Here is a 15502-nt window from a genome sequence, read left to right on the forward strand (position 1 = left end):
AATTTCTCTTTTCAGCGAGTGACGGTGAGTCCACTCCATCTCCGGGACGTGGATTTTTAGAACAGCTGCACCCCGGCTCTGGTATCCTGACTGTCCAATATTGCTTTAAGATCTGTGCAACACAACTAACTTTCCATATGAAAATTTCTCTTTTTTGTTTCTCTCACATAAAAGATGTCTTGAAGTTCAAACCTTTGCAGCATGGCAAAGCTTTCCATCTAGAATCTAGGATAAATCTTTCAGGATTTTTTGTCAAACATAATATACAAAAAATGATTTTTTAGATTAAAAAATCTAAAAAATCATTTTTTGTATATTTATGTTTGACAAAAAATCCTGAAAGATTTATCCTAGATTCTAGATAGAAAACTTTGCTACGCTGCAAAGGTTTGAACTTCAAAATATGTTTTATGTGAGAGAAACAAAAAAGAAAAATGTGTTTGCATGAATCGCGATGCGCAGAATAGATGGCTAGATAGAGAGGGCCAGGGTGCAGCTGTTTTATTTTATATTTTCGTACATCTCCGGCCGTTTTGCTAATGTTCTTTTCTTCATCCACTTCTTCTTTTTTCATGTTGAACGGGGACATGAAATTAGAGAGGAGGAACCTAACCATAAGTTGTTGCTGATCTCGTGATCTCCTCCTACTGCTAGTCTGCTACTTACGTACCTAGCTTGGATCGATGTCCATGGACGGCAAGACCCCTGATCTGCTGCCTCTGAGCGCGGCCAAGAAGATCCGGGATGCCGTCCCGCTGGTCTGCGGATGGACGCTTCTCAACACCTTCAGCACAGCAGTCGGCTACATAGCCGTCGACTACATCCATGTCTCATGCAGCCAGGTAACCACCTACCCGTGTACTGCCCTCCGATGCTTGACATTTCGACCGATCCTTCATTCTGCCGTGCATCGAGCTGACGGACGCGGAGGAAGCCAGGGTAAGCGCCCTCTGGATCGGGATGCTGTGCTGCGCCTCATTACAGGCGGCCGCGGCGGCGCTGGCACTGCTGCTACCAGGCCACCGTCGCTGGCCCGCTGTGCCGTCGCCTACCTCGCGCTCGCGGTCACCGTCCTCGACCATTGCATGTACGCCAGCACCGTTTGGGTCTTCCTCGCCGCCGACCCAGATTTATCTTCGGCAGGATCTACTTCACCGCGGGCTTCTGCTTCTTCGTGGTGGGCGACCTCCTCAGCTTCCGGGCCCTCCTGGGAGGTGATGGGTGGGGCATGAAGTACGTAGCCTATTTCTTCTGATCATGTTCGCACTACCAGAATAACTGCTTGCGCCGACGGCCTTATCTATGCCCACGGCCTCCGTCGGCATAGATGTACCTATGCCGACGGCCAAGGACAGGCCGTAGGCGTAGAAAAGCCGTCGGCATACATGTGGCCGTCGGGACCGCTCGAGATATGCCTACGGGGACTGTCGGCATTGGCGCGGCCGTCGGCATAGCCCGGGCCCACCTACCCGGTCAGTGCTGACCGTTTGACGGCGTTGAAACTACGCCGACGGGAGGTAACGGCGGCCGTCGGCATATCTATGGTAGAGGTATGCCTACGGCATAGCCGTCGGCATAGACCTGGCCCATGCCCCTCTGCCACGTCATCGATCCGTGTGCGCAGCTATGCCGACGGCCTTGCTGTCGGCATATATTTATTTAGTTTTATTTTAAATTTTGCTTTATAATATCTATGGCAAAGGTATGCCTACGGCATAGCCGTCGGCATAGGCCGCTCTGCCACGTCATCGATCCGTGCGCCATGCCACGTCATCGATCCACGGGACTGCATCTCCGTGTGTGCACAGATATGCCGACGGCCTTGCCGTCGGCATACATTTATTTTACTTTATTTTGTTATTTTTACTTTATTTTAATTTTTGTTTTTCCATAAGATAATTATGCCTTATCTAAAAAAACGTACCCCGATGGTATATCGATTGCCCCCCGTTACGAACGTCGCTATCGCCGTGTCATGGAGGGGGAAAACTGTCGACACGGAGGGAATTCTGGTTGGGGGGGGGGGGGATTCGGGGTGTAGCTATGTCACCGAAACATCGCACGGGTCCCGATGCATATGTGAAAGTGTTCAGGCATGCGTAGACGCCCGTTTTGGGGCTCCGCGTTGTGCCCCCCTGCACGCAAGGCAGTGTCGCCGTCACTTGGAGGGGGCCAAACCCCAGAGACGCGTGCCGCCTTTTCGGACATGCCACCACACCACCCCGCATGTATGGGGGCCCGGTGCGATGCTCGGGTGGCATTGCTACCCCCCCCCCCAGGCCCCCCATCCCGCCTAACCCTGTATCGTTTGACCACGGGATCTAGCCCTTTGACTTTGCACGGACGGGCTTTGAGCAATGGACCTATCCACCCGGTTGTGTTAGGTCAGCCCATAGAAACACTTTGGAGCAACATCCGGGCCAGACCCACAGCAAGATCCCCTCCGTGTAGACCCGACGCGTCCGTTTCCCCCCTCCAGGTGCCGGTGGCGGCGCCGTCCGTGAGGGGGGCACACCCCGGAGACGCGTGCCGGGCGTTTACACCCGCCACAACACTTCCAGACTTGTGAGAGACCGCCTACGCAAAATTTGGCGGCATGCTAGCCCCCGGAGGCCGCCGGCCACAGTCGTAGACACGCGAAGAGCAATCCGCATAGAGGGAATTGTTCAGATACTACTCCATCACGAACAATTATGAAAAATTACCATCAGTCCTACAGCACATGTGCCCGCGTCGTATAAAAAACTCATGATTTTATCCATATTCACGCCGCATCGTTACCGCAGAACGTCTACTACCGTGTCATCGCCGTCCGTGAGGGGGGCACCCCCCGGAGACGCGTGCCGCCTCTTCGGACATGCCACCACACCACCCCGCATGTATGGGGGGCCGGTGCGACGCTCGGGTGGCATTGCTACCCCCCAGGGCCCCCGTCCCGCCTAACCCTGTAGCGTTTGACCACGGGATCTAGCCCTTTGACTTTGCACGGACGGGCTTTGAGCAGTGGACCTATCCACCCGGTTGTGTTAGGTCAGCCCATAGGAACACTTTGGAGCAACATCCGGGCCAGACCCACAGCAAGATCCCCTCCGTGTAGACCCGACGCGTCCGTTTCCCCCCTCCAGGTGCCGGCGGCGGCGCCGTCCGTGAGGGGGGCACACCCCGGAGACGCGTGTCGGGCGTTTGCACCCGCCACAACACTTCCAGACTTGTGAGAGGCCGCCTACGCAAGATTTGGCGGCATGCTAGCCCCCGGAGGCCGCCGGCCACAGTCGTAGACACGCGAAGAGCAATCCGCATAGAGGGAATTGTTCAGATACTACTCCATCACGAACAATTATGAAAAATTACCATCAGTCCTACAGCACATGTGCCCGCGTCGTGTAAAAAACTCATGATTTTATCGCGCTCCGAGTATTTAATAATATTCACGCCGCATCGTTACCGCGGAACGTCTACTACCGTGTCATCGCCGTTCGTGAGGGGGCACCCCCCGGAGACGCGTGCCGCCTCTTCGGACATGCCACCACACCACCCCGCATGTATGGGGGCCCGGTGCGACGCTTGGGTGGCATTGCTACCCCCCCCCCCGGGGCCCCCGTCCCGCCTAACCCTGTAGCGTTTGACCACGGGATCTAGCCCTTTGACTTTGCATGGACGGGCTTTGAGCAGTGGACCTATCCACCCGGTTGTGGTAGGTCAGCCCATAGGAACACTTTGGAGCAACATCCGGGCCAGACCCACAGCAAGATCCCCTCCGTGTAGACCCGACGCGTCCGTTTCCCCCCTCCAGGTGCCGGGTACCGGGTCCCATACAGACGGTAAACTAAGAATCTAAAAATGTAATAATTGAATTGATTAAAAACTCCGGTATTCATCATTGAAAATGTACAATTGATGTGAACCTTTTAGTGCTCGGGAACCGGCCGGCTGCCCGGGCACGCCCGGTGCCCGAGCACTGAAAAGTTCACAGCAACTGTCCATTTTCTTCATATAAGTCTAATGAATACCGGAGCTTATAACGTATGGATTAGTGAACTATTTAAACAGGTCAAATTGCTTTTCCCTCGGCGAGGTGGCACTATTTTTTCAAAAAAAAAAGTAGTTGCCATCTATGCCTACGGCATAGCCGTCGGCATAGGCCTCCTATCTATGCCGACGGCCTGGCCGTCGGCATAGAGCCACCCTTATCCACTCGGGCCACGCCGTGGCCACTCGTTCAACTGCCCCTCCTCAAACCACTCCGACCCACGCCGCGCCGCCGCCCGACCCCGACCCCCACCCGCGCCGCCGCCGCCACCGGATCCCGACCCGCCGCGCCGCCGTCCACCCCCTCCACCCGCTGCCGCCGTCCGCCCCCTTCCACCCCAGTCCCCCTCCACCCGCCGCCCCGGCCGCCCCCTCCACCCGCCGCCCCATCCGCCGCCTATACCCGCCGCCGCCCTCCATCGTTGCCGTCGTCCGCCCCTCTCCACCCAAGCCCCGGCGGCCCCCTCCACCCGCCGCCTCGCCCACCTCCTGCTGCTGCTGGTGAGCTGGCCGCGGTCGTGGCTCCGGCGAACTCCGGCGCCCTCCCGGCCCTCCTCTGGTGCTGGTGAGCACCGGGGAGGCCTCGGCCGCCCACGCTCCACCGCCCGTCGCCGGCCCCTCAGACACCACCTCTGCCATCACGTCCCCCGCCGCTCCCCTACCGCCCCCCTCGGTGAGCTCCCCCGCCACCGTGCCACTCCCCCCGCTGCTGCCTTGCTCCCCTGCCGTTGCTGCCTTGCTAGATGAATGGATGGATAGATAGTTAGATAAATAAAAAAATTGTATGTTTTTTGTTCTTCTTGCTACTGTTTTTAGGTGGATGGATGTATGGATTATTTTTTGTTAGATGGATGCATGGATGTTGTTAGAGTCATAGATGGTGGATGGGATGGAATGTCGGTGAATTTTTTTAGAAACTTTGTTTGTCATAAATTTAATGTTAGGTCATGTTGATAAATGGATGTTGGTCAAGTTAATGATATATGAATGGATGGATGGATGTTGGACAAAATTTTGACACTTGACTGAGATGTGATGATCTTGCTATTTTTTTTATACTCATAATGATCTTGATAAAATAATTGAAGACAAAATTTTGAAACTTACTAAGATGTGATGATCTTGCTAAAAAAATTGATAGTCATGATGATCTTGTTAAAATAATAGAAGACAAAAGTTTGACACTTGACTGAGATGTGATGATCTAAGTTGTTTTTTCAGTGGAATTTGCAGGCTTTGTGGTGTCACATTTCACCGGAGTGGCCGTTGTCCGAAGCGTTGGTCCCTGAGCATCCCTCTGCTGTTCGACTACTTCCTCTACAGCGGAGGGTGAGCTACAAATCCATCACCTCCTTTTTCATGTGACTAGATTTCATTCTCAAGTCAACTGGCGTAACCTAGGCGTCTCCCGTCCAAAAGGGTTGCATCGATAAATATGCATTCAATTGCATATTTATCACCGCAGCTCTTTCGGATTGTCCAGCGTTTTCCACGGACAGCCCGAGGATGCGTAGATTGGGTATGTTCTCCATGTTCTACCCTGTTCCGAGATAGGATTTCGGCGGCACCTCCCCATTGTTCTCCGGAGCACATTTTCTCGGCTATTTGCCGAGACGTGTATCTGGAGAACAGCGGGGAGGTGCTGCCGAAATTTTGTCTCGGAACGGGGTAGAATGGAGAACGTACTCAATCTACACATCCTCTGGTGGGATTAGGACCCATCTTTACCTATTAGAGATGTAGGTGGATTAAACGCGGTAGAAACTGAAAATTTGATGTGATTAATTTAAATGAATCCTTAATTATGTTGTGTGGCTTGCAAAAAAGCAGAGGATGGCAGATAATCAGTGGATGTACAGTGGTTTTATCCGTCGGAATCGAGTAACATCAGAGTGGATCGTGAAAACCGATGTGTATTTGAAGGAGATATTCCGTCGTCCAATGAGAATTATCCCACCATGCCCCTATGCGAGATGTGCCAGACGTCACCGTAGAAATCAGACGGACATGAGTGAGCACCTTCGCACGCACGGATATATGCCAAACTTTGACATGCCGCCGATAAACATAGCCGAGCAGGACCGTGGTAGAGAGGAGGTGATGCGACAACGCATCGATGGATATGAGGACGACGGGGTCAGGGACATGCTAGATGATGTCATTGTTGCAGAAACGGGAAATGCGACACCTTCAGAGAATGAACCGGAGGAGCCGGAGGCAACCGCAAAGGCCTTCTTGGAGGTCTTGGCCTCGTCGAAGAAACCTCTTTATGCGGGTGCGAGGTGGGAGGGCTGGGGCCTCGAAACCTTATAACATGCCACGACAAGAGTGGGAAGACCTCATGTTCTATATCTTGCACAACATCAGGGAACTTGAGGAAGTGTGGATGAGGTAATACCACTACACCATTCCTTTATGTCTTCCACATCATCATGTTTTATGTTCACTTAGTCCCGGTCTAACACCGTTTTTTTTTAGTGATTTCGTTCAAGAGGAATGGACGGGAATGAATCCTCCTACTGAGGCAGAGGCACTTACTCTTCTCCGTCATGGAAACCCTGGACGTAAAAAATTTGTTGCTTGGTTCATGGAGAAAGTAATTTTCCACACTCCCCTATTAAATACCTAGTTCAACATTTATTAGTTAACTAATGCACGCAACAATTTCAATTATACTTGTAGGGAAAAGATCCGAACATATCTATGGATGATGAATTGAGATGGGTTTCCATGGGTTTTGACCCTGCCGTCATGACATGTAAAAAGTATGATGTGAATGGGTATCGCTTCCATACAGAGGATCACCAGAACAGCCGGCCTGATCCCAAAACTATAAATACCGGAGTGTACACCCCCGGTCAAAATTCAGTAGACTACTACGGAAGGGTACAAAATATATACGAGATTAAATTCCACCAGCGGCGCGAGACCCTAAGTCTGCCTGTGTTCAAATGTCGATGGTTCGATCCGCGGGAGGGGGTAAAACATACGCCTTCCATTGGTTTGGTCGAAGTTAAACCATCAACCGTCTATGCCGGAGCCGATCTCTTCATTGCGGCTACCCAAGCTACACAAGTATATTATCTGCCTTACCCATGCCAGAAAGAGTACCTAAAGGGTTGGGAAGTTGTGTTCAAGGTGTCGCCACATGGTAAGCTACCGAACCCGAATGAAGACGATTACTACAACATTAACCCCATGACATACGAGGGAGTGTTCTATCAAGAGCAACCTGATGATGATGATGTGGTTAGAAACGATGACACTAGACCATTGGGTGATGATGATGTGGATCCAAACGACGACGAAGCACGGAATGATGGTGAGACCATTGTCAATGAAAATGACATACTTATGCTAGAAAAGTTAAACGAAGACGCTGACGACGAGGAAGAGCCTCCACCTCCGTCAGAAACGAAGATGATATGATTGATAGTGATGATGAGACGGATCGAGAAAGAGGTTACAACAGTGATGATTCATATGGTTTCTAGCAGATGTACGTGTCAAGTCTTTTTTCTATAGTTTAGGAATATGCCTTTTATGCATTTTTATTAATGTGTTTATTACCATGCCTTTTCCTTCATTTCATTAATTTACTAATTGCTTATTCTCTTTTCAATGCAGGTTCGTGGAACATGGGCAAGGGGAAGGCCGACGGCGTGGGTTTCCTACGCAAGGTCGTTGGCCTGCCTAGTCGGAGTGGTCGAGCACGTAATCCTCCCCCCCGGCTACTTGACGATGACTCCTCACAGGGAGGTCCAGGGAGAGGTGCCCCTAGAGGAGGAGGGGGCGGGGGGAGAGCCCCTAGAGGGCGAGGTGGTGGGGGGAGAGCCACTACAGGGGGTCGCGGCCAGAAAGAGCGCACCCTCACCGACTTAGGGGTGTTGTCTTCGAGGCCATCCTCTAGTGAGGTACCCTCCTCTAGTGAGGTACCCTCCTCTGGTGAGGAGGAGTAGGAGGACGAGGCAGGCGAGGAGGAGGAGGTTCGGGATGGGGCCGAGGAGGAGGTGGAGGAGGAGGACGAGGAGGAGGAGGATGAGGAGGAGGTTGGGGAGGGGGAGGCAGGCGAGGAGGAGGGTGGTGGCGGGGATGATGGTGCTGGCGGGGAGGGGGTTGACAACAAGGGGTGGCTGCGTGGTAACGCAAAGCTACCAAAGCAGGTTCCTGCTACTGAGGAGCAGAAGTGGCTCATTGAGCCCATGGGGAAAGAGTAAGTGCCACTTTATAATAATTTCATTATTTTGCTTGTCACATGCTCATTCCGGTTGTTGTTTATTTTGCTTGTCACATGCTAATAGTTCATTCTTTTGCAGCAACTGGATATATTCTAAAGGGGTCCGTATTCCCAACGGCCTCATCACCGTCTTGCTGAAATTACACTGGCCGGGGTTGTACTGTCCGGATCCAGTCAGGCACCCGAACCATCGGGTCTTGGCCACGAGCTGGGATCACTGGGAAGCGGCCCTCCACGCGGACCATGGGACCCATGCCAAGGCCGTGATCACCACTTTCTGGGTGAGTTCTCTTCAGAAGCACAAGTCCATTCTAGTTTCATGAATGATTTAACTCATGGCTTCTTCCATTCTTGTTTCGTGCATGATTGTAGAAATTCTATCGAGTTCTCCCGGAGCACAGGGCCAGAGCGGACCAGATCGTGCTGCGCCAATGCAAGAAGAAGGCCCGCCAGATGCAGTACGAGGTGCGCTATGTGGCCATCTTGACATACCATCACGACTATCTTGGTGTGAAGATGACCAAGGAAGACGCGCGGAGGATGGGCATTACCTTGGAGAGGGACGAGTTCTTGAAGGTAAGTATAAAAGATTTTTCATTATGCTTTCATTACCTTGTGGTACATTTCACCGTTTCGTGTTGACATGCCATTATGCTTTCATTATGTAGGTGTTACCAAATTGGTGTTATGGAAAAGACGAGTCCTGGGCGGCATTGGTGGATCTTTGGTGTGATGAGGCTGGAGCCTGGGCGGCTATGAGAGTCAAAAACAAGGCTAACCGAGGGAAGGAGGGAGTACATGCTCAGGGAAACCGAAACCACTATCTCCACAAGGCAGTTAATGTATGACTAACCCCATTAAACATTCTTCTTCTTCTATTTTACCATTACTTTCTTATGTATGACTAACCTCTGTTTGGTGGTGCAGGAGGAGAAACTGAAGTGGCCGCTCTCACACATGCAGGCGTGGGAGATCGCCCATACGCGGAAGGACCCCAAGCCTGGCGAGCCCAAGTACTACGGCAAGAAGACCGCGCATCGGAAGAAGGCCTACTCCGATGGGTATCTGGCGTTACATCCTGACACACCTGACCCCATTGCGGCGGATCTGGACGAAAGGGTGGTGGTGGGCATGGGGCCGAAGGAGCACGGTCGGGAGGCGGTTCTCGATGCTGTGATCACTCCTACTATCTCCTACACACAGCTCCGTCGGATCGACCCGACCCTGAGCCAGCGCACGAGCACGCCCATGAGCAGTGCACCGTCACTGTCCCTCTTTCAGGAGCAGCAAACTGTAAGTATTTTCCCTTTTATCTTCATTGCTCCCTTTATTTTCCGCATTTAGTAGTTTTATGAGTTTCATCATGTCATACTGTAGGCCTACATGGAGTACACACGCCAGGAGACCATGGTGTGGCACGACCGCCTTCATGCATACCATCAGCAGAGGGATCGCCAGATGCAGCACGCTTTTCAGGAAATGGCGGCCGGCAGGTGTCCTCAATGGCCATCAGCAGAGGGTCCTCCAGCACAACCAACGTTGCTGACCTTTGAGGAGTTTGTGGCACAGAACGCTGGCCCCTCGCCGGTTAGTTCATCCCCAATTTATTCACTCAAAGCATATCATGCCTTTCAACACAGTCATATATCCCGTTAATATGTCTTTTCAACATCCAGGGAACCGGTGGATCAACCGTTGGCGGTGGTCTTCGCAGCACTCCCGAGTCACGGAGCCCGGCCACTCCGATCCATGGAGGCGGAGGTGGAGGCGGTCTTGGCGGTAGCGCTGCCGCTAGCACTGACGACCTGGGCTTCAGCGGTCTTGGCGGTGACGACCTCCGCGGTGCTCGACGTCCTGGCGCTTAAGCCTTTTGGTTACTTGTGTGCTTATGCTTATGTATCTTTAGATGACTTGTGTGTGGTGATGATGATAAACTTGTGGTCTTTGATGGTCCTTTAGATGACTTGCCTGCTTCTTTATATGCTTATGCTTATCTTTATGTTGATTATGATGATGCTTATACATATATTGTTGTGATGGTGACGGATGATACTTAGATGTGTTCTATATGTCTATTTCCATCATATATATCTGCTGATATGTGCTGTATATCTGAATTGAATTGATTTGAAAACAAACAGTAAAAAGAAAAAAAAATCAAATACAAACTATGCCGACGGCTAGGCCGTCGGCATAGGGCTGGCCGGAGCTCCCAGTTGCTGACGCGTGGCATCTATGCCATCGGCCTAGCCGTCGGCATAGATTTAAACTAAGCCGACGGCTAGGCCGTCGGCATAGACGCCACGTGTCAGCAACTGGGAGCTCCTCGGGCAAGTCTATGCCGACGGCCAGGCCGTGGGCATAGCCTTGCCCCAGGAGAGCCCAGTTGCTGCCACGTGGCAGGCCTATGCCGATGGCCTGGCCGTCGGCTTAGTTTGGCCGTCGGCATAGGCTTGCCACGTGGCGAGCAGGCGTTGGTCAGCACTTGACGGCGGCCGCCGTTAGGAGGTAACGTTGCCGACGGCCAGGGCCGTCGGCATAGATGTACGGACACCGTCGGGATAGGGCCTATGCCGACGGCCTCCCGGGCTACGCCGACGGATATGTTGCCGACGGTCCTATGCCGACGGGGGCCGTCGGCATAGGCCTGTCCCGACGGCCAATCAGGGCTATGCCGACGGCTAGGGCCGTCGGCATAGGGTGCGATTCCGGTAGTGTCGTGGATCAGCTCACCAGGTACTGATGAGAGCGTAGAGTATGCATTCATTCTGCTGTCACGATTGCTGGAGTGTCAGTATCCAAATCGACTCTAGTAGTTATATTACTCCATTTCGGCAATGCTCGCTGGCTATATAATTAGTGGATGGATTGTGGTTATCTTTGCTGTATTTGACCTTAATTTTCTCTCTATGTGATCGTCAGACATGTATGCTATGTTGGTGAAATTGTCGCTGCAGTGCATATCCATGCACACATGTTGTTTCTGGTGTTAAAGATTGTTTTTTTCATTCATTCCGGCATCTGCTGGCGTATCCTCTAGGCTTAGATTGAGTGACCCATGTGACTATGCAATCACGGTTGGATGTACGGGACGCTATGGCTTGGAACGCCCTCGTGCCAAGTGAGGTCCTTCTTTTGATGCCCATTTTTCGTTTGGAATCCACATCCCAACATTTGACTTGTATGTGCTAGCGTAGCCACATCCGGTTGACGTTTTATGAAAAAAGAAAATAAACACAACAATCCTCCTTAGACCTTCAAAAATTAAGTTTCTTCGGTCTGATCGTGGAGTCGAATATCTGAGTCTTAGCAATTATGTAAAGAGTTGCGAAATTGTTCCACAACTTACACCTTCCGGAACACATCAATGAATGGGTATCCGAAATGTGTAATCGAACTTTGCTAGACATATATAGCTTTTTTTTACATCATTAAACCTTTTTTTTACATCATGCTAGACATATATAGTTCACTCAAGGGAGATGTGCATAGTTCAACTTTGAGCTCATGTCCTAGTCTAATTTACAACCTCAACTCCAAACCCGATTAGGACACTACCCTAAACTTTCGACATCGTTTAGTTTGCCGGCTAAGACGATTGGAGGGTAATTTTGCATGCATGCTGTGGCATCTAGGCTGGCTAGTGACCGTTGATGTCGCATCTGAGCCATAGAAATATTAGTGTACACTAGCTTGCTGCTCAAAAAGTGGACGACCACCTCGAGTCATTGGAGTGGTGTGGCTGGTGTAATGTGCACGAACCGGGGTTATTACACGCGTATGCCGGAGAAATCATGTTAGTTGAAACTTTTCTTTCAGGAAATTACTTGTGTATTACTGACATGGAGAACTACATTTTCTAACGGCCTTATCAGGCCAGAATTTTTCATCATAAGCTCCCAGTAAATGGCTTGCAAAGATTTTGACTACGTCATGTGTGAGTAATACAAATTTTTCGTTATCCCATGAACAATTGAATCTACACAAACAATGAAGCCGTGCCCGTGCAGCTAATTATAAAGAGCTGGCTAGGTAGCTTTTTACTACCATGTCCACTACAAAGAATTTAAGCGTCGCAACGGTTAGCTAGCTAGTTTGTCATGGCCATTCATTCACATGTGTGTACGTCTGCTAAGAAATTAACGGTGCCCCACTGCATTGCCATAGAGGGTATGGATGCTTTATGCCTTGGCAAATGCATGTCGCCAATCAAGATTTTCTTTCTTTTGCCAAGTGTCAAGTTGAACCATGTAGGCCTTTGGTGAGCCTTTTGGTTGAATGAGCTCCTTAAAAACCTAATTGATGACCGTCAACAATGTAACTCATCCAACTGATCCAAGCATCGAAAAAGATTAACAATAAAATTCAGTCAAATCATTGTACTAGCTAGCTGATCAAAATGTGGCTGAGACCGTCACATGCTTGCTTCTTTACATGTCGAACCGCACCGCACCAGACTCTCCTCACTGTGTGTGTGCAGTGGCGGAGCTAGCCGAAAATCCCGGGGGGGCGAAACACAAATCATCAATGCTTGGGGGGTCAAATGCTAAAAAAATTCCAATCTAAGCCCTATTTAATTTTTTTTCTTCAGAAATTGATCCTTGGCTGGGCGAGGGGGGGGCAGCGGCCCCCCTGGCCTCAATATAGCTAGGCCCCTCTGTGTGTGTGTGTGTGCAGCTCACGCTGTGACTGCTCGACACGTAGTGGGTGTTGCGCCAGCCCCACGCCGATCGAGTTGCTTTGCTTCTCTCTTTAGCTGCTCGGCCATTTAAACAGCCCATCCACCACTAGTGTGGCCGCTGTGCTCTGCAATTGCAGCTCGAACCCCTTCAGGAAAGAAGCACACCAAGCGATCGAAGAACCTCGGTGAGTCCCCTTTGTTGGGGAATTAGCACACAAATGCACTTGTGGTTAACTGAAAACTGCAGCGGAAACAAGTAATCTTAGCACCACATCATGTACTAACTCAAGGATCGTTGCTTAGCACGGAAGGAAACATATGCAGCAGCATATATGAAGGCAGAAAATGTTACTCAGCAGGCAAGACACTCCTCAGCCAAGTGTCTTGTGGTAGGAGTAAGTTTCTGGACAGCACCAAGTAAACCCGGGCAAACGTCGGGCCGGGCCGGGTTTCGGGCCGGGCTTGTAAAAGCCCGACCATCATTTCCCAAGCCCGAGCCCGGCCCGAAGCCCGAAATATTCCCTGTTTTCAAGCCCGAGCCCGGCCCGAAATCAAGCCCGAAGCCCAAAAGCCCGGCCCGAACGTTGTTTTTTAGTGTACACGCGTGCAAGCCCGGCCCGAAATACAGAAAAAATGAAGCCCGAGCCCGGCCCGAACTATCTTCCGGGCTGCAAAACAAGGCCCGAGCCCGGCCCGAACGTCAAGCCCGACCCGGCCCGGCCCGGGTTTTTCGGGCCGGGCTGCCCATGCGCAGACCAGTGGGACATCATCTCGGATCTGCTTTTGGGCTGCGCTCAGAGGCAGCGGATGAGGCATCTTGGGGTCCATGGAGGTCCGTTGGTGAGGCAGTTAGGTAGGAGTAGGACGAGATCAGTAACAACGTAGGTTAGTTGCCCCTCTCTAATTTCATGTGGCCATTCAACAGGAAAGAAGAAGAAAAACACATTAGCAAGGTGGCCGGAGATGGAGGGTGTTGGGGAATTAGCACACAAATGCACTTGTGGTTAACTGAAAACTGCAGCGGAAACAAGTAATCTCATCACCACATCATGTACTAACTTAAGGATCGTTGCTTAGGACGGAAGGAAACATATGCAGCAGCATATATGGAGGCAGAAAATATTACTCAGCAGGCAAGACACTCCTCAGCCTAGTGTCTTGTGGTAGGAGTAAGTTTCTGGACAGCACTAAGCATCAACAAAGAGACACCAGATTTTACGTGGAAAACCCCCCCAACCCGAGGGGAAAAACCACGGGCCGAAGCCACCCAAATCCTCTTCCACTATTATCAAATGTGGGATACAACAAGTTCTTCTCTAGACAGCACTAGAGGATCTCATACATCAAGATTTCTGAATCTTGGATGAACACAACAAGATTTGGGGCTCAAGAACTAGGGATTGGAACAATCTCACCAAAGATGGTGGAACCGAAGCTTGAAGGAGACAAGGTAGTGGATCTGGACCATCACAACCTTGGGGAGGAGCTCCCTTTTCTTCTCCATTCAATCTTCCTCTTCTTCCCTTGCTCTCTTGGTTTTCTCTCTTCTTATCTCTTGGAGGATGAACTGATTTTCGTCCCTCTTGGTGGATGCTGCTGGATGGAGGCTAAAGCATCCCCATCCACTCATGTGCAAAGTCCAAAATGACCCTAGATCATAACCCTAATGGGTAGTGGGCTTCTGCACCTCTTTGGGCTGCCTAAAAGGCCTCAAATGGTCATCTCCTCACAGCCCACATTATGAGGATATCCAATGTGGTGCTGAGATTACTTGTTTCCGCTGCAGTTTTCAGTTAACCACAAGTGCATTTGTGTGCTAATTCCCCAACAGAGTGGCATCAGAGCCTTGGTTTCTTAGAAGGTTGCAAATCCCAGTTGCTTGATTGTTGCTGGAAGTGCTGCTCACAATGGCTTTGGAAGAAAGTGCTACTACAAGTGGCATGATAAAACATGATTCTTCCAATTACTCATTATGGAAGCCCATGATGGAAGACATCCTTTATTGCAAGGATTTGTATGAGCCAATTGTGAAAGACAAGATACCCACAGGTGTCACGGAAGAAGAATGGAGAGTGTTGCATAGAAAGGCAGTAGGTATGATTCGGTTGTACATCAACCACAATATTTTCCACCATGTGGCAAATAACACAAATGCATATGAGATGTGGCAGAAGTTGGAGTCTATGTATGAAAGGAAGACATCAATGAACAAGGCCTCGGTGATCAAAAGACTTGCAAAGCTTGAATACCGAGATGGCACAAGTGTGATTGAGCACTTAAATGTCTTTCAATGCCATATAAATCAACTTTCAGCCATGAAGATCAACTTTGAGGATGAGGTGCAAGCATTGTTGCTGCTGAGTTCCATGCCTGATAGTTGGAACACGCTTGTTGTGTCACTTAGCAATTCAGCTCCGGATGGGAAGCTGACTTTGGAGATGGTGAAGAACAGTATGCTGAATGAAGAAGCCAGAAAGAAGGAAAAGGGTTATGCCTCTTCTTCTGATGCGTATGTGGCTGAAACCCATGGGAAGAATGAGAACCGTGGACGCAGC

At 50.7% G+C, this 15502-nt stretch overlaps 1 pseudogene; it reads left to right on the forward strand.

Annotated features, from left to right (window-relative positions):
- Positions 1-683: 683 nt before the first annotated feature.
- LOC109748908 (uncharacterized) lies at positions 684-1255 on the forward strand (annotated as a pseudogene).
- The last annotated feature ends 14247 nt before the right edge of the window (positions 1256-15502 follow it).

The sequence above is a fragment of the Aegilops tauschii genome, chromosome 3, assembly GCF_002575655.3.
Source record: "Aegilops tauschii subsp. strangulata cultivar AL8/78 chromosome 3, Aet v6.0, whole genome shotgun sequence".
In the NCBI taxonomy this organism is placed as follows: Eukaryota; Viridiplantae; Streptophyta; class Magnoliopsida; order Poales; family Poaceae; genus Aegilops; species Aegilops tauschii.